Source organism: Schistocerca serialis, chromosome 7, assembly GCF_023864345.2.
Source record: "Schistocerca serialis cubense isolate TAMUIC-IGC-003099 chromosome 7, iqSchSeri2.2, whole genome shotgun sequence".
Classification (NCBI taxonomy): Eukaryota; Metazoa; Arthropoda; class Insecta; order Orthoptera; family Acrididae; genus Schistocerca; species Schistocerca serialis.
The window spans coordinates 88354554-88377165 of record NC_064644.1 but is presented as its reverse complement, the minus strand read 5'-3'; the positions used below and the strand labels follow the sequence as shown (position 1 = coordinate 88377165).

Genomic DNA, 22612 nt, shown 5'->3' with positions numbered 1-22612 from the left:
TCACCCCTGCCACCTTCAGAATTTGAAAGAGAGTATTCCAGTTAACGTTGTCAAAAGCTTTCTCTAAGTCTACAAATGCTAGAAACGTAGGTTTGCCTTTTCTTAATCTTTCTTCTAAGATAAGTCGTAAGGTTAGTATTGCCTCACGTGTTCCAACATTTCTACGGAATCCAAACTGATCTTCCCCGAGGTCCGCTTCTACCAGTTTATCCATTCGTCTGTAAAGAATTCGCGTTAGTATTTTGCAGCTGTGACTTATTAAACTGATAGTTCGGTAATTTTCACATCTGTCAACACCTGCTTTCTTTGGGATTGGAATTATTATATTCTTCTTGAAGTCTGTGGGTATTTCGCCTGTCTCATACATCTTGCTCGCCAGATGGTAGAGTTTTGTCATGATTGGCTCTCCCAAGGCCATCAGTAGTTCTAATGGAATGTTGTCTACTCCCGGGGCCTTGTTTCGACTCAGGTCTTTCAGTGCTCTGTCAAACTCTTCACGCAGTATCTTATCTCCCATTTCATCTTCATCTACATCCTCTTCCATTTCCATAATATTGTCCTCAAGTACACCGCCCTTGTATAAACCCTCTATATACTCCTTCCACCTTTCTGCCTTCCCTTCTTTGCTTAGAACTGGGTTCCATAATTAGAGAGACAAACTGATGTAGAAGAAAACACTGTATTTTTACAAAATGTGACTTTTACAACTCCGTAGCAGCTTTTTTTCTCCAAGTATGCCTTGTCTTGTTGTGTGAACCACTTTCCCACAAATTCCTTGGCCTCGTCATTGTTGCGTAATCTTGTTTCTTAATGGTGAACCAGAATCTCATCAAATGTTAAAATCTTCCGTAGAAAAGGCTCACCTTCCCTTTCACAGCGTTTTAATTCCTTGTGTTATTACGCTAACTCTTTCGCGACCCATCATGCACGTGTTTTGCTGTAGCGTTATGAACTGTTCCATCACATACTGTTTTCGCAATACGTTCAACTACAATACGCTCCTCTTTACTAATAATGTCGTCAGTGCGGGTTTCGAGCAAATGAGTTGACACTTCAACTGGCCGGCCAGGGCACTGATCGTCAGTCACTGAGCTCCGACCGTTTTTGAACTCTTCAAGCTGCTTACATGAATTTCCGCGGTTCGTACAACTTTCAGTATACTGTAAAGTCATTCGACGAAAGATTTTAGTCGGTTTTCCGCCTTCAGAAAGCAAAAAAACGGATCGCTGAAAGTTGCTCAACTAACGTGGGAGCTTAAAGCGGACACGCAATCGTTAAATCCAATATTGTGGTTATAAACAAAACAATTTTTATCTGTCAGCTGTTCTCAGCTTATCTCAGTAATGCCAACCTAAGATCATAAAAGTACAAATCTCTTCCCACAAACTGTTTCTTTTTTACATCAATATGTCTGTAATTATTGAATGTTCCTGGTATAAACTGTTAATACTACTTGCGCTATAACACTTTCTTGGAATGCTCCCGAAGTTTCCTTTACATCTGTCGATTTTACCCAGTTCTAGGCGACTTACAGATTTCTGTCCGCTAGGAAGTCCTGAATACAGTTGTAAATCTCTTTCGATCCTCGGTACGCTCGTATTTTGCTCACTAAACGTCAATGCGAAACTGTACCGAATGCCTCCCGGAAACCGAGCAATACGGCATCAACCTGGCCGCCGTTCTCTGTGTAGCGAACTGAGTTTCGCAGATTTCCGTTTGCGACACCGATGTTGATTTTCACGGAGGAGATTTTTCGTTCTCTCAAAACATTCCAAGACACGTGAGAATAATAACTGATGTTCTGTAGTTCTACTAAAGCAGATTGTCGTCAGCAAAAAATGGTTCAAATGGCTCTGAGCACTATGGGACTCAACTGCTGTGGTCATAAGTCCCCTAGAACTTAGAGCTACTTAAACCTAACTAACCTAAGGACATCACACACATCCATGCCCGAGGCAGGATTCGAACCTGCGACCGTAGCGGTCGTGCGGTTCCAGACTGTAGCGCCTTTAACCGCTCGGCCACTCTGGCCGGCTGTCGTCAGCAGTGTAGAGCTATAACTACGAGGGTCTTTCCAAAAGTTCTTCACTCTGTCATACAGAACTGAAGAAAATACTTTCCTTTATGAAATACCTGTACAGGCCTTTGACATAACCTCCGTTCTTGCTTATGACAGCTCCCCAACTTCTGTATTCAAAATAAGGGCACCTTCCTTGTTCACCTGTCTGATTACTCGGGTCATCTTAATGGAGGTTTCATCAGCTGTATGAAAACGTTCTTCACGGAGTTGTTTCTTGAGTTTGGAGAAAAAAAAACAAGGTCTGGTGGGCGGAATTCCGGATTGTTTAGTGGGTGGGCAAGTATTTCCCATCTACATCTACATCTACATCCATACTCCGCAAGCCAGCTGACGGTTTGTGGCGGAGGGAACCTTGAGTACCTCTATCGGTTCTCCCTTCTATTCCAGTCTCGTATTGTTCGTGAAAAGAAAGATTGTCGGTATGCTTCTGTGTGGGCTCTAATCTCTCTGATTTTATCCTCATGGTCTCTTCGCAAGATATACGTAGGAGGGAGCAATATACTGCTTGACTCTTCGGTGAAGGTATGTTCTCGAAACTTCAACAAAAGCCCGTACCGAGCTACTGAGCGTCTCTCCTGCAGAGTCTTCCACTGGAGTTTATCTATCATCTCCGTAACGCTTTCGCGATAACTAAATGATCCTGTAACGAAGCGCGCTGCTCTCCGTTGGATCTTCTCTATTTCTTCTATCAATCCTATCTGGTACGGATCCCACACCGGTGAGCAATATTCAAGCAGTGGGCGAACAAGCGTACTGTAACCTACTTCCTTTGTTTTCTGACCGCATTTCCTTAAGATTCTTAAAGTGACTCCTAGTCTGTCATCTGCCTTACCGACGATCAACTTTATATGATCATTCCATTTTAAATCACTCCTAATGCCTACTCCTAGAAAATTTATAGAATTAACTGCTTCCAGTTGCTGACTTGCTATATTGTAGCTAAATAAGGGATCTTTCTTTATATGTATTCGCAGCACATTACACTTGTCTACAGTGAGATTCAGTTGCCATTCCCTGCACCATGCGTCAATTCGTTGCGGATCCTCCTGCATTTCAGTACAATTTTCCATTGTTACAACTTCTCGGTATACCACAGCATCATCCGCAAAAAGCCTCAGTGACCTTCCGATGTCATCCACAAGGTCATTTATGTATATTGTGAATAGCAACGGCCGGCCGGAGTGGCCGTGCGGTTCTAGGCGCTATAGTCTGGAACCGCGTGACCGATACGGTCGCAGGTTCGAATCCTGCCTTGGGCATGGATGTGTGTGATGTCCTTAGGTTAGTTAGGTTTAAATAGTTCTAAGTTCTAGGGGACTGATGACCACAGCAGTTAAGTCCCATAGTGCTCAGAGTCATTTGAACCATTTGAATAGCAACGGTCCTACGACATTCTCCTGCGGCAAACCTGAAATCACTCTTACTTCGGAAGACTTCTCTCCAGTGAGAATGACATGCTGCGTTCTGTTATCTAGGAACTCTTCAATCCAATCACACAATTGGTCTGATAGTCCATATGCTCTTAAACGACTGTGGGGAACTGTATCGAACGCCTTGCGGAAGTCAAGAAACACGGCATCTACCTGTGAACCCGTGTCTATTGGCCCTCTGAGTCTCGTGGACGAATAGCGCGAGCTGGGTTTCACACGATCGTCTTTTTCGAAACCCATGCTGATTCCTACAGAGTAGATTTCTAGTCTCCAGAAAAGTCATTATACTCGAACATAATACGTGTTCCAAAATTCTACAAGTGATCGACGTTAGAGATACAGGTCTATAGTTCTGCACATCTGTTCGACGTCTCTTCTTGAAAACGGGGATGACCTGTGCCCTTTTCCAATCCTTTGGAACGCTACGCTCTTGTAGAGACCTACGGTACACCGCTGCAAGAAGGGGGGGGGGGGGGGGGGGCAAGTTCCTTCGCGTACTCTGTGTATAATCGAACTGGTATCCCATCAGGTCCAGCGGCCTTTCCTCTTTTGAGCGATTTTAATTGTTTCTCTATCCCTCTGTCATCTATCTCGATATCTACCATTTTGTCATCTGTGCGACAATCTAGAGAAGGAACTACAGTGCAGTCTTCCTCTGTGAAACAGCTTTGGAAAAAGACATTTAGTATTTCGGCCTTTAGTCTGTCATCCTCAGTTTCAGTACCATTTTGGTCACAGAGTGCCTGGACATTTCGTTTTGATCCACCTACCGCTTTGACGTAAGACCAAAATTTCTTAGGATTTTCTGCCAAGTCAGTACATAGAACTTTAGATCAGTATTTGTCGAGCATTTCTCACACTGGTACGCCAATATGCGGTCTTGCATTATCGGGCACGGTGACGACACCAGGTACAAGTTTGTCAGGCACTCTTTGACCAATATCCTGACACAAAACATTTTGCAGGAAGAGCTTGTAGTACGCGGCTATTACAGACGTCATGTGGGGCACTGTCTGTAGCTATGACTCCATTCACATCATACGGAAGGATTTTGACGGTGGAATTTTTTCGGGCGTGTAGAATCGGAACTTTTCCACTGGGCGACTGAGACTTTAATTCTGGCTCAAAATCTCGTATTCAGGTTTCATCAAGTGCAACAATCCTTTTCAGAAATAGTTCTCTTTCTCTTCGATAACGTTAAAGCAATTCTTCCGCGATTATTTTGCGACCTGCTTTCTGCTCTTCATCACGAGGAACCCATCTGGCAACAACTTTTCTCATCCTTAACTTTTCGGTTATGATTCCGTAAACGGAGGTAACGAACGGTTTGGCCTCGTATTCAATTTTCTCACATGTTTTTCGTCGATCCTTTCTCAAAATGTTGTTAATAGTAACCTGAGAGGTGTAGTCTGTTGCAGTTGATGGCCTTCCACGTCTTGGGTTGTCCTCAGTGCTTATCCGACCTTCACGGAAACGAGGAGACCACCGTGACACTGTGCTACGATACACTACACTGTTTCCACTCACCTCTCTCAAGGCGCTGCAAATTTCCGTTGGGTTCTTTCCACGTAGGAACTCGATTTTACTATTGTAACTCTGGCCCCTGATTGCCTTTTAGCTTTATTTTAAACTAAATTACGTCACAACCATGCGAACCTGCAAGCACATATACGAGGTTTGCCCGGAAAATACGTATAAAAGTTGAATAATAACTTTATTTTACAATTATTCAGGTATTACAATATGGTCTCCTTGAAAGTACTCGCCCTGAGACGCGATACACTTCTGCCAACGCCGTTTCCTCTGTTGATAACATTGCTGAATGTCTTCAGTTGTGATGTTGTTCAGTTGCCGTGTCGTTTCCGCCTTGATGGCTTCCACATCTCCCAAGTGCCGCCCCCGAAGCACCATTTTGCATTTCGGGAACATGAAGAAGTCACACGGGGCTAAATCGGGTGAATAAGGCGGGTGGTCTGTCACGGTGATTGAGCTTTGGGCCAAAAACTCGCGCACAACGAGCGACGTGTGAGCGGGCGCATTGTCGTGATGAAGGATCCACCTGCCCCCTTTTGCCAGCTCCGGTCGAACTCGGGCCACACGAGCTCTGAGGCGTGTCAGAACTTCAACGTAAAAATTTCCGTTCACTCTCTGGCCAGGAGGGACAAATTCCTTGTGAACAATGCCCCTAGAATCAAAGAAAACAATCAACATTGTCTTCACATTGGACCTTGATTTTCGCGACTTTTTTGTTCTCGGTTCTCCTGCTAGTTTCCATTCCTTCCTTTGAGATTTGAGCTCCACATCGAATTCGTAAAACCAGGACTCGTCTCCAGTGATGACTAGGTTCAGAAAGTCCCCTCGTTCCTCTGCTTCCAACCAATCCTCACAGCACTCAACCCTCTTTGCTTTCTGTTTTGGCGTTAAGAGCTTCGATATGATTTTCGCACACAATTTCTTCATTTCAAGTTTTTGTGTCAGGATTTCGTGAACGATTGTTTTGGGGATTGACAGATCGTCAGCAATCATTCTGACTGTCAATCTACGGTCTTTAAGAACACAAGCCCGAATTTGTTCAACATTTGCATCGGAACTCTATGTCGACGGGCGTCCTGAGCGAGGGTCATCGTTCACTTCTTCTCGGCCATCCCGAAACCTTTTTAACCACTTGTTCACGGTTGGTTCCTTCAGAGAATTGTCTCCGTAAACCTGTTTCAAACACTCAAAAATCTCACGGCCATTCTTGCCTATCTTTGCAAGAAACTTGATGTTGACGCGCTGTTCCTCAATCAGAGAAAGCTCCATGCCGACGGCAGGTGAAAAAGGGTAACTGTCAACAAGCTGCCGCACACTCCCACCTTCACGCAGAGTGCTCTGACTCGAACTGAGCGTTGATGGGATTGATTACAGCAGTAGTCCCACCTGGCGGTGACTCCAACTTGTAACATAAAGACATTATTCAAACCGAGCGAGGTGGCGCAGTGGTTAGACACTGGACTCGCATTCGGGAGGACGACGGTTCAATCCCGCGTCCGGCCATCGTGATTTAGGTTTTCCATGATTTCCCTAAATCACTCCAGGCAAATGCCGGGATGGTTCCTCTGAAAGGGCACAGCCGACTTCCTTCCCCATCCTTCCCTAATCCGATGAGACCGATGACCACGCTGTCCGGTCTCCTTCCCCAAAACAACCAACCAACCATTATTCAACTTTTATACGTATTTTCCGGACAATCCTCGTACGACCGACACGCCTAAAGTCTCTCTCACAGCTGGCATTAATTTCAACTTGATCACGCCACCGTAACCCTCGCGCATGCGCAGTACTTTTGAAATGACCCTCGTATATACGTCTGTTCAACGACGCTTCCTGGAAATGCCCTGTTGTTTTTTTTTTTCTAATCGCTCGGTTCCGTCTGTCCGCTGTGGACTGCTCCCAGACGGACAGCAGCTTGTTCGGCGTCATCTATGGTCGCCCAGTTACGGGCGGCCGCCCCACTTGCCGGGAGTCGAACCCGGTCCCGTTAGCTGTGGGGTCGCGCCGCGAGCCGGTTGGGCACCCACTGCAGAACTGACCGCGAAGTACAGCGGCTGCGGCTTAGTCCGTTGTATAGTGTCAAAGTTCTGTGATAGATCTTTTATGAAAACTAGGACGACGATTTAACATTTGTAAAAGAGAAGACAAAAATACCCCAGAGCAGCGTACAAGATCTAAGGGAACGTCTTTTGTAAAAGATGTTTTACGGTGTATGTAATACGGCCCTGACAGCAGGTAGCATGGAGCGGAGCGGGTAACCGGTCCGGCGTGTGAGGCCGAGGAGAGCCGAGCGCAGCCGACTGTGCGCATCCTTGCGTCCGAGGCTGACCCGCGCCTTCCCATGCTGGTCCGCAGCACTCTTGTGTGTATTCCACACTGCGCTTGCATGCCAACACAGTTTGCGGCGAATTAATACCAATTTCAGAAACCAGTTTCCTTTCTCGTATTTACAAGCTGCAAAACGCTAACACGAATCATTTTCAGGAGAATGGAAAAACTGGTAAAGGCCGACCACTAGTAACAGCAGTTTTGGTTCCTGAGAAACGTAGGAACACGCGAGGCAGTATTGGCCCTAAGTTTGAACTTAGAAGATAGGTTAAAGGAAGTCAAACCCACGTTTATAGGCTATGTAGATTTAGAGAAAGTTTTTCACAGTGGTGACTGGAATTCACTAGAATTCTAAAAGTAGAAATGCTGAACTCCGTTTTCAAATACAAAGGAAAATACAGGAATATTATCCCAGTTTAATTCTAGCATCACTGCAAAGACGAGTTGTTGGTTGTTTTGGGGAAGGAGACCAGACAGCGAGGTCATCGGTCTCATCGCATTAGGGAAGGACGGGGAAGGAAGTCGGCCGTGCGCTTTGAAAGAAACCATCCCAGCATTTGCCTGGAGCGATTTAGGGAAATCACGGAAAACCTAAATCAGGATGGCCGGACGGGATTGAACCGTCGTCCTCCCGAATGCGAGTCCAGTGGCTAACCACTGCGCCACCTCGCTCGGTTGCAAAGACGAGTGGTACAGATATTAGTGTCAGTGGTGTTGTTGAGGAAAAGCTTAAGTCCCTAAATGTGAACAGAGCTCTAGACCCCGATGATAGGTTCCGAAAATATCGAACGTGTGAATTTCAGCTCGCACCTTTTCCACTTGAAATCAACGCAGTCAGTTAGGTGTAATATTTCTTGATTTCTGTAAAACATTTGACTCAGTACCAAACGTACGCTTATTATCAAATGGCTCTGAGCACTATGGGACTTAACATCTGTGGTCATCGGTCCCCTAGAACTTAGAACTACTTAAACCTAACTAACCTAAGGACATCATCACATCCATGCCCGAGGCAGGATTCGAACCTGCGACCGTAGCAGTCGCGCGGTTCCGGATTGCGCGACGCTTATTATCGAAAGTACGATTGCATGTAGAATCGAATGAAGTTTTTGACCAGATTGGAAGTTTAATAGGTCAGAGGACGCCGTGTGTTATCGTGGGTGGAGAGTTATCGACAGTTGTTGAAGCAACTTCAGGGGTGCCCATCGAAGAGTATTGGAATTGTTGCTGTTCATGTGGTATATTAACGGCTTTGCAGACAGTATTAGTAGTAACCTCAAACTTATCGCGTATGATGCAGTTATCTGCAGTGAGGCTGCACAATTGGGCAGTCGGACCGTGGTAAGATTTGAGAGTGGCGCAAACACAGGCAGCCGGCCGTTGTGGACGAGCGGTTCTAGGCGCTTCAGTCCGGAACCGCGCTGCTGCTACGGTCGCAGGTTAGAATCCTGCCTCGGGCATGGATGTGTGTGACGTCCTTAGGTTAATTAGGTTTAAGTAGTTCTAAGTCTAGGGGACCGATGACCTCAGATCTTAAGTCCCATAGTGCTCAGAACCATTTGAACCATTTTTGAACCAAACACAGGCAATTTGCTTTAAATGGTTATACATTTAAAATTTAGCAGTTCAAAAAATATATGACTGCAGTATCAATGAGTCCCAATGAGTGACATGAGGAATATTTTAGAATATTCTGAAGCGTCTGTGTGCCGTAGTGATGATTTGGAATATGTGTGCTGTTTGGACTGCAACAGGTTGTACATTGATTTGGAAAAGCACGGAGACTATAGCTAGATATAGCACCCTCAAATGGAATGTATGGAAGTGTATATAGCTGTTTCGCCTTCCGCCTAAATAAATGCAGTCGCACCAGAACGTTTTTACTGTCTAAACAACATATAAGTAGCGCTGAATGTTCGAATATTCTTGTGCAGTGCAGGAGCACTGGCAGTGGAGGGGAGACGCGGAAGACAGGGAGGCCGTCGTCGTAATGCAGAAACTGGGCGACGTACCTCACGGTCCAGGAGGGTGTGATCAGTGGCTTTCGAGCCGAGGCTGGAAGAGTTCCCGAAACGGCCACGTTCGCAAACTGTTGACTAACCGTTCGATTTTACACAGAGTACGCGAAGGAACTTGCCCCACTTCTGCAGCGGTGTACCGTAGGTCTCTAGAAGAGCGTAGCGTTCCAAAGGATTGGAAAAGGGCACAGGTCATCCCCGTTTTCAAGAAGGGACGCCGAACAGATGTGCAGAACTATAGAACTATACCTCTAACGTCGATCAGTTGTAGAATTTTGGAACACGTATTATGTTCGAGTATAATGACTTTTCTGGAGACTAGAAATCTACTCTGTAGGAATCAGCATGGGTTTCGAAAAAGACGATCGTGTGAAACGCAGCTCGCGCTATTCGTCCACGAGACTCAGAGGGCCAATAGACACGGGTTCACAGGTAGATGCCGTGTTTCTTGACTTCCGCAAGGCGTTCGATACAGTTCCCCACAGTCGTTTAAGAGCATATGGACTATCAGACCAATTGTGTGATTGGATTGAAGAGTTCCTAGATAACAGAACGCAGCATGTCATTCTCAATGGAGAGAAGTCTTCCGAAGTAATAGTGATTTCAGGTGTGCCGCTGGGGAGTGTCGTAGGACCGTTGCTATTCACAATATACATAAATGACCTTGCGGATGATGTTACGGTATATCGAGAGGTTGTAACAATGGAAAATTGTACTGAAATGCAGAAGGATCTGCAGCGAATTGACGCATGGTGCAGGGAATGGCAATTGAATCTCAATGTAGACAAGTGTAATGTGCTGCGAATACATAGAAAGAAAAATCCCTTATCATTTAGCTACAATATAGCAAGTCAGCAAGTGAAAGCAGTTAATTCCATAAATTACCTGGGAGTACGCATTAGGAGTGATTTAAAATGGAATGATCATATGAAGTTGATCGTCGGTAAAGCAGATGCCAGACAGATTCATTGGAACAATCTTAAGGAAATGCAATGCGAAAACAAAGGAAGTAGGTTACAGTACGCTTGTTCGCCCACTGCTTGAATACTGCTCAGCAGTGTGGGATCCATACCAGATGGGGTTGATGGAGGAGAGAGAGAAGATCCAACGGAGAGCAGCGCGCTTCGTTACAGGATCATTTAGTAATCGCGAAAGCGTTACGGAGATGATAGATAAACTCCAGTGAAAGACTCTGCAGGAGAGATGCTCGGTAGCTCGGTACGGGCTTTTGTTGATGTTTCGAGAACATACCTTCACCGAGGAGTCAAGCAGTATATTGCTGCCTCCTACGTATATCTCGCGAAGAGACCATAAGGATAAAATGAGAGAGATTACAGCCCACACAGAAGCATACCGACAATCCTTCTTTCCACGAACAATACGAGACTGGAACAGAAGGGAGAACCGATAGAGGAACTCAAGGTACCCTCCGCCACACACCGTCAGGTGGCTTGCGTGGTATGGATGTAGCTGTAGATGAACCGCCGTGGTTAAAGTGTACCGGTGGCAAAATGGCGCTATCTAAAACCGGCGCTGAGGCAGCTGCGGTGCGCCGCGGTCCACAGATGACAGACAGGCGTGGACGGCGGCTGGGGAGAAGCAGACGCGCTACAGTCGAGCTGTTGACCTCCCAGACGAACCGAGCGGCCGGCTGCTCGACGCCGACCGATCAGCGGACGTCGCTCCGCAGTAGCGCCCGGTTCGTGCTGAGCCGTGCGGACTGCTGCTCACCGGCGGTGGAGGACGGAGTTCGCAGCCAGTACCGCAACTAGGCGTCCAACTCAGTGGCGAAAGGTGGCCTTCTCAGACAAATCACGTTTTATGTCCCATCATACAGATGGACGTCGGCGTGTACGGTGTGAAACCGAGAGGCAGCGTCATGATCTGGGGAATGTTTTCGTCCTGTTCGCTGGGTGACCTCGTCATTGTGGGAGGGACAGCACAAGTATGCGTCAATCCTCGGTAACAATGTCCGCCCCTACCTGAAGATCGTTTTTCCTCACAAGGGAACCTCCCCATCGCACCCCCCTCAGATTTAGTTATAAGTTGGCACAGTGGATAGGCCTGGAAAAACTGAACACAGATCAATTGAGAAAACAGGAAGAAGTTATGTGGAACTGTGAGAAAATAAGCAAAATATAGAAACTGAGTAGTTCATGGGAAGATAGGCAATATCAAGGATATTTGGAACGCAGGAGCGCCGTGGTCTCGTGGTAACGTGAGCAGCTGCGAAACGAAGGGTCCTTGGTTCAAATCTTCCATCGAGTGAAAAGTTTATTTTTTTATTTTCAGTTTATGTGACAAACTCTTATATTTTCATCACTCTTTTGGGAGTGATTATCACATCCAAAAGGAAACCTAAATCGGGCAAGGTAGAAGAATCTTTTTACCCACTCGCCAAGTGTACAAGTTAGGTGGGTCGACAGCATATTCCTGTCATGTGACGCACATGCCGTCACCAGTGTCGTATAGAATATATCAGATGTGTTTTCCTGTGGAGGAATCGGTTGACGTATGACCTTCCGATCAAATGTTTTCGGTTCCCATTGGAGACGCACGTCCTTTCGTCTACTAATCGCACGGTTTTTCGATGCGGTCGCAAAACACAGACACTAAACTTATTACAGTGAACAGAGACGTCATTGAACGAACGGACAGATAATAACTATGCAAAAATAAAGAAAGTAAAATTTTCACTCGAGGGAAGACTTGAACCAAGGACCTCTCGTTCCGCAGCAGCTCACGCTACCAAGGGACCACGCCGCTCCTCTGCTCAGATCGTCCATTATGTTGCATATGTAGCCCATGGACTACTCAGTTTGTATATTTTGCTAAATTTTTTCACAGTTCCACACAACTTCTTCCTGTTTTCTCAATTGATCTGTGTTCAGTTTATCAAGGCCTATCCACTGTGCCAACTTATAACTAAATCTGAGGGGAGTGCGATGGGGAGGTTCCCTTGTCAGTACGATGGCATCTGCCAACAGGACAGTGCTACGTGTTACACGAGTCGCACTGTTTTTGCGTAGTTCGAAGAGCACCAGGACGAGTTAACCGCACTGCCCTGGCCGCCAGATAGATTTCCCGGATTTAAACCCAGTCGAGAAACTGCGGGACCACCTCGCGTCACGGATCTAGTTAGCGCAGCTGGCCACGGGCTGGAGTCTGCACGGCTCCACATCCCTCTCGGGAATTTTCAGAACTTCACCGCCTCTCTGCCTGCACGTCTCGCAGTGGTCCGCGCCGCAAAACAGTGGCTGGTCAGGCTTTTGGCAGATGTTGTTGTTGTGGTCTTCAGTCCTGAGACTGGTTTGATGCAATTATCCATGCTACTCTATCCTCTGTAAGCTTCTTGATCTACCACTACCTACTGCAGCCTGCATCCTTCTGAATCTGCTTGGTGTATTCATCTCTTGGTCTCCTTCTACGATTTTTACCCTCCACGCTGTCCTCCAATACTAAATTGGTGATCCCTCGATGTCTCAGAACATGTCCTACCAACCGATCCCTTCTTCTAGTCTTGTGCCACAAGCTCCTCTTCTCCCCAATTCTATTCAATACCTCCTCATTAGTTTTGTGATCTACCCATCTAATCTTCAGCATTCTTCTGTAGCACCACATTTCGAAAGCTTCTATTCTCTTCTTGTCTAAGCTATTTATCGTCCACGTTTCACTTCCATACATGGCTACACTCCATACAAATACTTTGAGAAACGACTTCCTGACACTTAAATCTATACTCGATGCTAACAAATTTTTCTTCTTCAGAAACGCTTTCCTTGCCATTGCCAGTCTACATTTTATATCCTCTCTACTTCGACCATCATCAGTTATTTTTTTCCCTAAATAGAAAACTCCTTTACTACTTAAGTGTCTCATTTCCTAATCTAATTCCCTCAGCATCACCCGACTTAATTCGACTGCATTCCATTATCCTCGTTTTGCTTTTGTTGATGTTCATCTTATACCCTCCTTTCAAGACACTGTCCATTCCATTCAACTGCTCTTCCAAGTCCTTTGCTGTCTCTGACAGAATTACAATGTCATCGGCGAACCTCAAAGTTTTTATTTCTTGTCCATGGATTTTAATACCTACTCCGAACTTTTCTATTGTTTCCTTTATTGCTTGCTCAATATACAGATTGAATAACATCGGGGATAGGCTACAACTCTGACAGATGCCACATTAATGTGACTGGAGAGTTTAAATACAAGTACAACACATATTGTGTGTAGGGGATAAATAAAAAATCTGAGAGATGTAATCTTATGTGAACTGCTGTTCAGTGTATTTAATTTAAAAGCAACCACCGTAATGATACCAAAATACAACAATCTCGACCAAAGGAGAGTTATGTATTCAAAGTTTACATTAAGTGAGCTGGATAGATGCTTTATTGCAGAAAGACACTACTGTATCTTTTCAGGAATGGAAGTCTGCACTGTACTGGAAATTTATATGCTACATTGAATGTGCGTGCATTACTACTCATTTGCTGCTGTCACCTTGATGTAAGATTGTATGGTCCTCAGCATGTGAAGATGCACTACATGGCAATCTTTTCGTCCCAAATATTCTTAAACTTAACGATTTATCTGTTCCTAACACTAATCTCAGTTACCATATTGCACTCACTATACGACACACTCGAGTACACTTTCGAGCGATTACGGAGATGCAGTTTGACGTAACTCGTCCAGTGGGCTTCAGTAAGCGAACTGAACGGGCTTGAACTTGGCTGTGTTCTTGTGGCGACCAGTGATACACACTGGTCGCTCATGACGGGCCGCGAGTGATGCTAATGGGAAAGGAGAGGATTCTCTCAACATTTTACAATAAATGAACCTGGCGCGAATGATGTCCGATACTGTAAGTCGGCATTCCCCATGTGACAACTAGCAAACCAAATTATACCTAATTCCGAATTAATGAAGTTCGAACTAGTGACTGATTACTGTATCCTCTTTCAGATTCAAATGCTTTTATAGAGACGAAATCGGACGAGCCAATCGCTAGCTATCGGATCCAGCACATAGTCGCAAAGTGTGAAGAGTGAACAGTAGCTACGGCAGTTCGCCATATGGCGCAAATGGTAGCATGTGGAACGCCACGCTGCTGCCAGAGTGGCCTGGCAGGCCTGTGTTAACGGTGGCAGCAGGCAGCGGGCCACACCCGGAACATTGCCCGGCGAAAGGATTTGTTGAGTTGAAGGCTGAGGGTGCACCCAATACAACGCCTCGTAAACAAAAAAATATATTTATTATTACTTGTTACAGCTTCCAATGCCGAACACGGACTAAAATATCGGACCGTTCGGTAAAAAAAAAAAAAGAAGATAAACTTACAACCAAAGCCCCCACCCTAGCGGGAGCAAAACGGCCGCTGATGTGTTCGAGGCCGTCCCACGCTACACGGCTTCCTGAACGCTAATGTTTGGTACCAGAAAAGGAGCCAATCGCTTCTGAGAGCTGCCAAAAGGCCAGAAGTGGCGTAACTGCGGGAACAGCACCCTTACAACATGTACAGTTCTCAGTATGCAGTTTCTCTTCTCCACGTCTTTACTGTCAATACACACTTCGCACATTTTTCACCGTTTGTGTGCGCTGTCAACCTGTGTCGCCGCGCGATCGGTTTTCCGCCCAACTGTTCGGTATTTTAGCCCCGTATTCGGTGTTCGGTATCGAAGTATGAGTGGTTCGGTAACTTTTAGAATTTCATACATATCACCAGTTTATTTATTGATTTAGAAAATTACACAAGGATAAGTACCTGTGTGGAAAGAGACGGACGGTCTGGTGCTACAAAGAAATTGACTGTCGATGTAATAAAACCAGAATTATGCATTCGTTGTAGTTTGAAGTTTGCAACAAGCGACAACTTTTACCAAAAAATGGAAGCTAACAAAAATTAGTTGAAAGCTGTAACAATCAATAATAGATAAAATTTTCATGTTTGCTAAGTGTTTTACTGTGTTCACTGTCAGCCCTCAGCTAATGTTCGGTAACTGTGTCAATTTAACGTGGCAACCGTGCTGTTAACAGGAAGCGATTCCCGTCTTAGCGGCTGCTGTTGAGGGCAGGGCAGGGCAAGCATTTTTGTTCCAACGTGCCATTTGCAACCCGTACTGCGTCCACGTGACGGCGACTGATATGAGTATTTACCTTCTCATAGGTAAGCACACGTAATCTCGACTGCGAAAGACCCAAGTCGGTTTTCACACCGTCCTTTGTAAACAAGGGAGGCACTTTGCAATGCTGTTGTTAGGAGCTTAGTACAGAGCTGATAAGTGCAAGACAATGGCTATCACACAGTGAAACAACCAGATTGTATCTGATTACAGGATTAGTGACGAAAGTCTAGAGCACGTCACATCGTTTTAAGTCCTTGTTTTCGTGCTAAGAATTGATATGAAATGGGACGATCAAGTAAAGTCAGTTTTGGATAAGATAAACTGGTTCAAATTGCTCTGAGCACTATGGGACTTAACATCTGTGGTCATCAGTCCCCTAGAACTTAGAATTACTTAAACCTAACTAACCTAAGGACATCACACACATCCATGCCCGAGACAGGATTCGAACCTGCGACCGTAGTGGTCACGCGGTTCCAGACTGAAGCGCCTAAAACCGCACGGCCATGGCGGCCGGCTAAGATAAACTGGTAGACGGCCTTGGAATAGTTCTCAGAAAGTACAGTGTGTAAAGTAAGCGTGACAATAGTCAGCTAACGAACCGTGAGACGAGCTGCTGGCATCGTAATAGATCGGTAGGTCCCATAGGAAAACGTAACAGGGATATTTGGGGCACTTAAAAGGGGATCCACGGATGAGACACGTAGTAATTTTCGCTTAACCTTGTTCTGTAAATTTGGAGAACATGTATTATGCTGCAGCCAACGTATTTATCACATAGAGATGCTGAGAAAAAGATAAGATCGATTATGGGATTACAGAGGCGTATAGAGAATCATCCTCCCCATGAACCATGGACCTTGCTGTTGGAGGGGAGGCTTGCGTGCCTCAGCGATACAGATGGCCGTACCGTAGGTGCAACCACAACGGAGGGGTATCTGTTGAGAGGCCAGACAAACGTGTGGTTCCTGAAGAGGGGCAGCAGCCTTTTCAGTAGCTGCAGGGGCAACAGTCTGGATGATTGACTGATCTGGCATTGTAACACTAACCAAAACGGCCTTGCTGTGCTGGTACTGCGAACGGCTGAAAGCAAGGGGAAACTACAGCCGTAATTTTTCCCGAGGGCATGCAGCTTTACTGTATGGGCATGGAGAGCTGCATCAAGCCAGTCTCAGGACTGAAGACAACAACAACATAAAGAACCATTTGTCCCTGCACAGTACGCGAGTGGAATAAGGAAGAAAGTCGAAAATACTGGTACAATGTACACTCCGTCGTGCGCTGCAGAATGTCTTGCGGAGTTCGTGTACCGCGTAAACGTAAGCGCCATCGAAAAGTGTCTGGACGTCCGAACTGTCAGTGGTATACGAGGTGCGGCTAGAAAAAAAACCGGACTGATGCTGGAAAAAACATTTATTTACAATTATTTACAATTTCATGTTATCTCCTTCAATGTACTCTCCTCCTCGGTCTCTCCACCGCTCCATACGAATTTTCCACTGTTCATAGCAATGCTGCAGATCATTTTCGGTAAGTCCATACATTACTTCCGTCGCTTTTTCTTTTACTGCTTCAACAGTCTCAAATCTAGTTCCTTTCAAAGCTGACTTGACTTTAGGGAAAAGAAAAAAGTCACAGGGGGCCAAATCAGGTGAGTAGGGTGGATGATCTAAGATGGGAATGTTGTGTTTTGCCAAAAACGTCTTCACTCACAACGGACTGTGAGCTGGGGCATTGTCTTGGTGAAGGATCCATGACTTTTTTCTCCACAAATCGTTCCGTTTTCTCCGTACTCGCTCACGTAGGGTAGCCAGGACGCTAATGTAGTAATGCTGATTCACTGTTTGTCCCTCTGGTACCCAATAAATGTGCACAATCCCTTTGATGTCAAAAAAAAACAATCATCATTGCCTTGAATTTCGATTTTGACATTCGTGCTTTTTTTTGTCGTGGAGAACCAGGAGTTTTCCAATGCATCGATTTTGTAAGAAGGAGGGATCACTTTCAATGTTTTCCAGGATGTCAGAACAAATCATTCTTCGGCGTTCCTTCTGTTCAATTGTGAGACACTTTGGAACCATTTTTGAACACACTTTGTTCATGTTGAAACTTTCGTGAAGAATCTGCCTAACACTTTCCTTGTCAACTCCTGTTAACTCAGACACTGCTCTGATTGTTAAACGGCGATCTTGTCGAACAAGTTTACCGATTTTTTCAATGTTTGCATCAGTTTTTGCTGACAATGGTCTGCCAATGCGAGTGTCATCACTGGTGTCTTCGCGGCCATCTTTAAATCGTTTAAACCACTCAAACACTTGTGTTCGCGATAAACAATCATCGCCGTACACTTGTTGTAACATTACAAACGTTTCACTTGCAGATTTTCCTAGTTTGAAACAAAATTTGATGTTAACACGCTGTTCTTTCTGTACACTCAACATTTTCCGACGCACAGACAAAACGTCAACTACTTAAAACAGACGCCACGGGCAGACTGAGTGCAGGAGGCAGATGAAACTCGAGCAGTAGGCGGAGAGAGAGTCACGTGACAGGCCACGCGACTTTCAGCCTTATTGCATTCGTTTTATTGTTTCACCAGTACTAGTCCGGTTTTTTTCTAGCCACACCTCGTACAGCAGCAACCAGCCAATTTGTTGATGGCTGTTGCTGTGCTGCCGTAGAAATGGACAATTTGTATCACATAAAAGTCACGGTCTCCATTCATCTCTTAATTTGACAAAATTGCATATCCGGCGGTTGTTCGTGGGTATTTTCCGAGCATTTTGGTGCAGCGACCCGTTGTCTCCGGCCACTCGGTACTCGCATACAGAAGCGTACTAACTACTCTGACGTGACACGAGTCATGGAGTACCTCCCAGTATTGTGTCGGACCTCCTTTCTGTGCGGCGCAGTGCAAGAACTCGACGTGGCACGGGCTGAACAAGTCGTTTGAAGTCCGTTGCGGAAATACTGATCCACGCTGTTGCCATAGCAGTCCATAATTGCGAAAGTGTTGTCGGTGCAGGATTTTGTACACGAACTGACACCTGGACTGTGTCCCATAAATGTTTGATGGGATGCAAGTCGGGCGGTCTGGTTGGCCAGGTCATTCGCTCGAATTGACCAGAATGTTCTTCAAACCAATTGCTTACAATTGCAGCCCGGTGACGTGGCGCATTGTCATTCATAAAAAGTCTTTCGTTGTTTGCTGCAAATGGTCTCCAAGTAGCCGAACGTAACAATTTCCAGTCAGTAATCAGTTCATTTGGACCAGAGGGACCAGTCCATTCCATGTAAACGCAGCGCACACCATTACGGAACCACCGCCAGCTTGCACAGTGACCTGTTGACAACTTGGATCCATGGCTACATGGGGTCTCCAACCCTACCATCAGTTCTTACCAACTAAAATAGGGACTCTTCTGACCAAGCCACGGTTTTCCAGTCGTCTAGTGTCCAACAGATTGATCACCAGTCAGGGAGAGGCGCTGCAGGCGATGTGCTGTTAGCAAAGACACTCGCGTCGGTCGTCTGCTGCCACAGCCCATTAACTCTAAATTTCGCTGCACTGTCCTAACGGATATGTTCATCGTACATTGATTTCTGCGGTTGTTTCACGCAGTCTTGCTTGTCTGTTAGCACTGACAACTCTACGCAAGCGCTGCTGCTTTCGGTCGTTAAGCGAAGGCCGTCGGCCACTGCATTGTCCGTGGCGATACGTAATGCCTAAAATTTGCTGTACTCATCGCGCTCTTGATACTGTGGGTCTCGGTGTATTATATTCTCAAACGTTTTCCGAAATGGAATGTCCAACTACCATTCCAGGGTGAAAGTCTGTTATGTTCGTATCGCTATCCCATGACTTTTGTCACCTCGGTGTTTAGGCAGTCATTCCTTCCTTGGTCCATATGCGAACGGAATTGGACAGAAGAACTACAATAACATACTCTGCAAAATACTGTGAAGTGCACAAAAAACGGTACTTCCTGATGTAAACTTTATTAGAGCTTCTACCCATTTCATTGCCGTAAAGAGAGCGGATACAAAAAATTCTTAAACACCTCTCTGCTTGTCATAATTAGCCTGTCGTTGTCATCGCTTTCCGTACGAGAGAAATTCGTAGGTTGTTGTAGGATATTCGCTTGAAACTAATTCTTGAGTAGTCTTTCGCGAGATAACTGTATTTCAATGTCTGCCACCCAGTTGTTCGCATGTTATGAACATTTTCTTCATGCTCTCATCTGAGTCGGTAAAGCCTGTGAGTATTCGTGTTGCTCTTCTGTATGTACGTTTAATATCCCCTGTTAGCTCTGTTTGGTTCTGGTCCCACACACTTCAGCGATAATGCTGTGACGGAACCGACAAGTGTTTCGTAAACAATCACTTTTGTAGCATTTTTTTTTTCAGTATCCGAAGTCTGCCACCCGCTTTATCTTCGACTAAGCCGATGCGATCATTGTAATCGTTAATATAGCCAAGAATTACCCTTCGACCCTTCACCACGTACTTTACAGAGGCTTCAGAATTATCTGTAGATGTTGATGACGCATAGTGAACAGTGGAGTCGGTCCTTGGTGGCTAGCCACAAAATTTACTTAAAGACTATTTTGTATTGCGCGAACTACTTGACAGTGCCGTATGTTAATCAGCTCCTCTTCTTGTTGCAGGTAAGCGTGCGAGTGTAGTCGTTGGCTGCGCATTCCCACTCTGGTAAGCACATGAGCCCCATTCTCTAATTTTTCGCTACGAGCAAAATCATCTTTAGCTCTTTTCAGTTGTTACCTGATATTCATTATACGTAGATATAGTTCTTCTTCTTCGCCTTCGCCTTTTCCCGTTTCTCCAAGGGGCGAGCTTATGTACAGGGTGAAGAAAAAATGCCGCTCTCGGAGGTCAGCTTGCGATTCCTCATCCAGATTCAAGACAAAAGATAGTCTAGCGAAATCAGATAGGTTGCATTTTGAAAAATGTATGAAAGCGAGAAGATGACAACGCTGTCGCATCGTGCTGCTCATCGGAGTATGCAGAAGAATGTATATCACCGCCCCACTACCGTACCAGCCGTCGCAACTCACTGATTAGACTGCTGGGATGTCAAACCCACATCCACCATGGAGCCATAATTCGAGTCCTCCTCACGTTCCTTTTTTATTTTTTAGAAGTCAGTTCCTTTGTTCTCGACGTTTATAAGCAGGAATTCATTTTGTCATATGACACTAGCCTATCATATGACAGTGGGATCGATTAAACTGCATGTAAGTGTATATTAACCGTGCAGTGCACAACCATAACGGGGCCTCTCGAGTTCATGTAGGGCAGCTTCCCCATGAATACGTCGATATGCTTTTCATGCTGGACGAATCCGATAACCGAGCTGCTGCTGCTCGTGCTTATGATCAGAGGCGCAATCCTGATAAGAATGTTTTTCGTCGCCAGGAGCATCACCTTTGATAAGCTAGTAATCTGTGTCCACAAGTAATAGGCAGAGATCGTCCAAGAACTAGACCAACTCCACAAACAGAGGACACGATTCTTAAAACTCTTCACCATCCACCTCGGCGAAATGCCCGTGATACTGCAAGGCCGTTCCAGATATCTCAAAGACTGGTTGCTGAAATGTCGTACGATGACGAACTACATCCATACAATTAGATATTACCTCAACACCTGCGGCCAGAACGCCGTGTTCGACTAGTACAGTGTTCTGGATGGATTGTACACCAAGTGGAAGATAATAAACATTTTATAAATAATGTGATATGGACTGACGTATCTAGTTTCACTCGTGAAGGTAGTTGCAATCTCCACAACAGCCATTATTGGTCGAAGCACAACGTACATATCGCCCGTGAACGTGGCTTTCAGGCACGCTCTGGGCTGGAATCGGGGTAGGAGTGCTTTTGCGCCCTTACCTGTTGACGGACAAGTTAAATGCGCTCCTGTATCGTACGTTTCTTTGCAATACTTTGCCTGATGCATTACAAAACTTTCCACTTGGTATTGGGCGACAGCTACGGCTTCAGTACGATGGTGCACCGACACACTTTGAAATGAATGTACAGACCTATTTAAATGAAGAATTTACAGGGAAATTGATTGGCCGTGAAGGTAATGATCTGGCCTCCACGTTCCCCGGACCTTAATCCACTAGATTTTTATTTGTGGGGGCACTTGAAGGAATAAGTTTGTAGCACTCCACCCATGGATGTACAAGACCTAATAGTTCGCGTACTTGCCGCTTCGGCAATGGTGGATGCAGGTGTGTTGCATAGGATCCAGCAAAGTGTGATTCAACGAGTGGCGAAGTGTTTGCAAATGCGAGGTGGTCGCTTTGGACATCATCTCTAAAGTGAATGTTGGTCGTACGTGTACTACCAGGTCTGTGAAGATAATCCTGGACGTCAAACGTACAGGATGCAATTCTTGTGAGTAGCATAAAGCGCACTCTAGTGCAGTCTGCCAATCGTGTTTTTTGTTCCTCATTGGATGCAGACGATGTTACTGTATTCTCTGGTGTTTTCTGTTTGCTTTATTTGTGACCTGGATGTCTATTTGCTTTATTTGTATCGTGGACGAAACAAAGTGGTCATTTACGTCTGTAAGGAGTTCATATTATCTCTTTAATGTTTAAATAAAGGTAACAGCAACAGTAGGAATACGCAAGACACCGCATTGTGGAGGTGTAAATTGGATACAGTTCGATGCTCCGACTGAAAAAAAAGTAAGTTTGGTGCCAGCGCGACACGAACATTGCCTCGTCTCACCGGGTTAATTGGACAGCTCAGTCACGGCGCAGAATTCGTACTACCTGTTCCTGGCCACGCTGCACGCGTTACAGCGTTGCAAGAGCCCCGATTTTTAATCGCATTTCTGTTAAAGTTACTCGCGGGACTATGTTTTGTTCATTCACTTTTGTCTTGAATTGGGATGAGGAATCGCATACTGACCGCCAAGTGGCGCGTTGTTTCTTTACCCTATATATGTATATTTCCAACGAAATTTGTGTACCCCGCCTGCCAGCGACTATTCGTGAATCTCATGTTCAAGTGTGTTAACGTTTTCTAAATGTTTGCGTAACATATATCGGAGGCG

General features: G+C 45.4%; 1 protein-coding gene across 2 annotated transcripts in view; it reads left to right on the top strand.

Annotated features, from left to right (window-relative positions):
• Positions 1–22612, top strand: part of LOC126412609 (tyrosine-protein kinase Btk29A) — a 376741-nt gene that overhangs the window by 131516 nt on the left and 222613 nt on the right. The gene's annotated exons all lie outside the window — the stretch shown is intronic.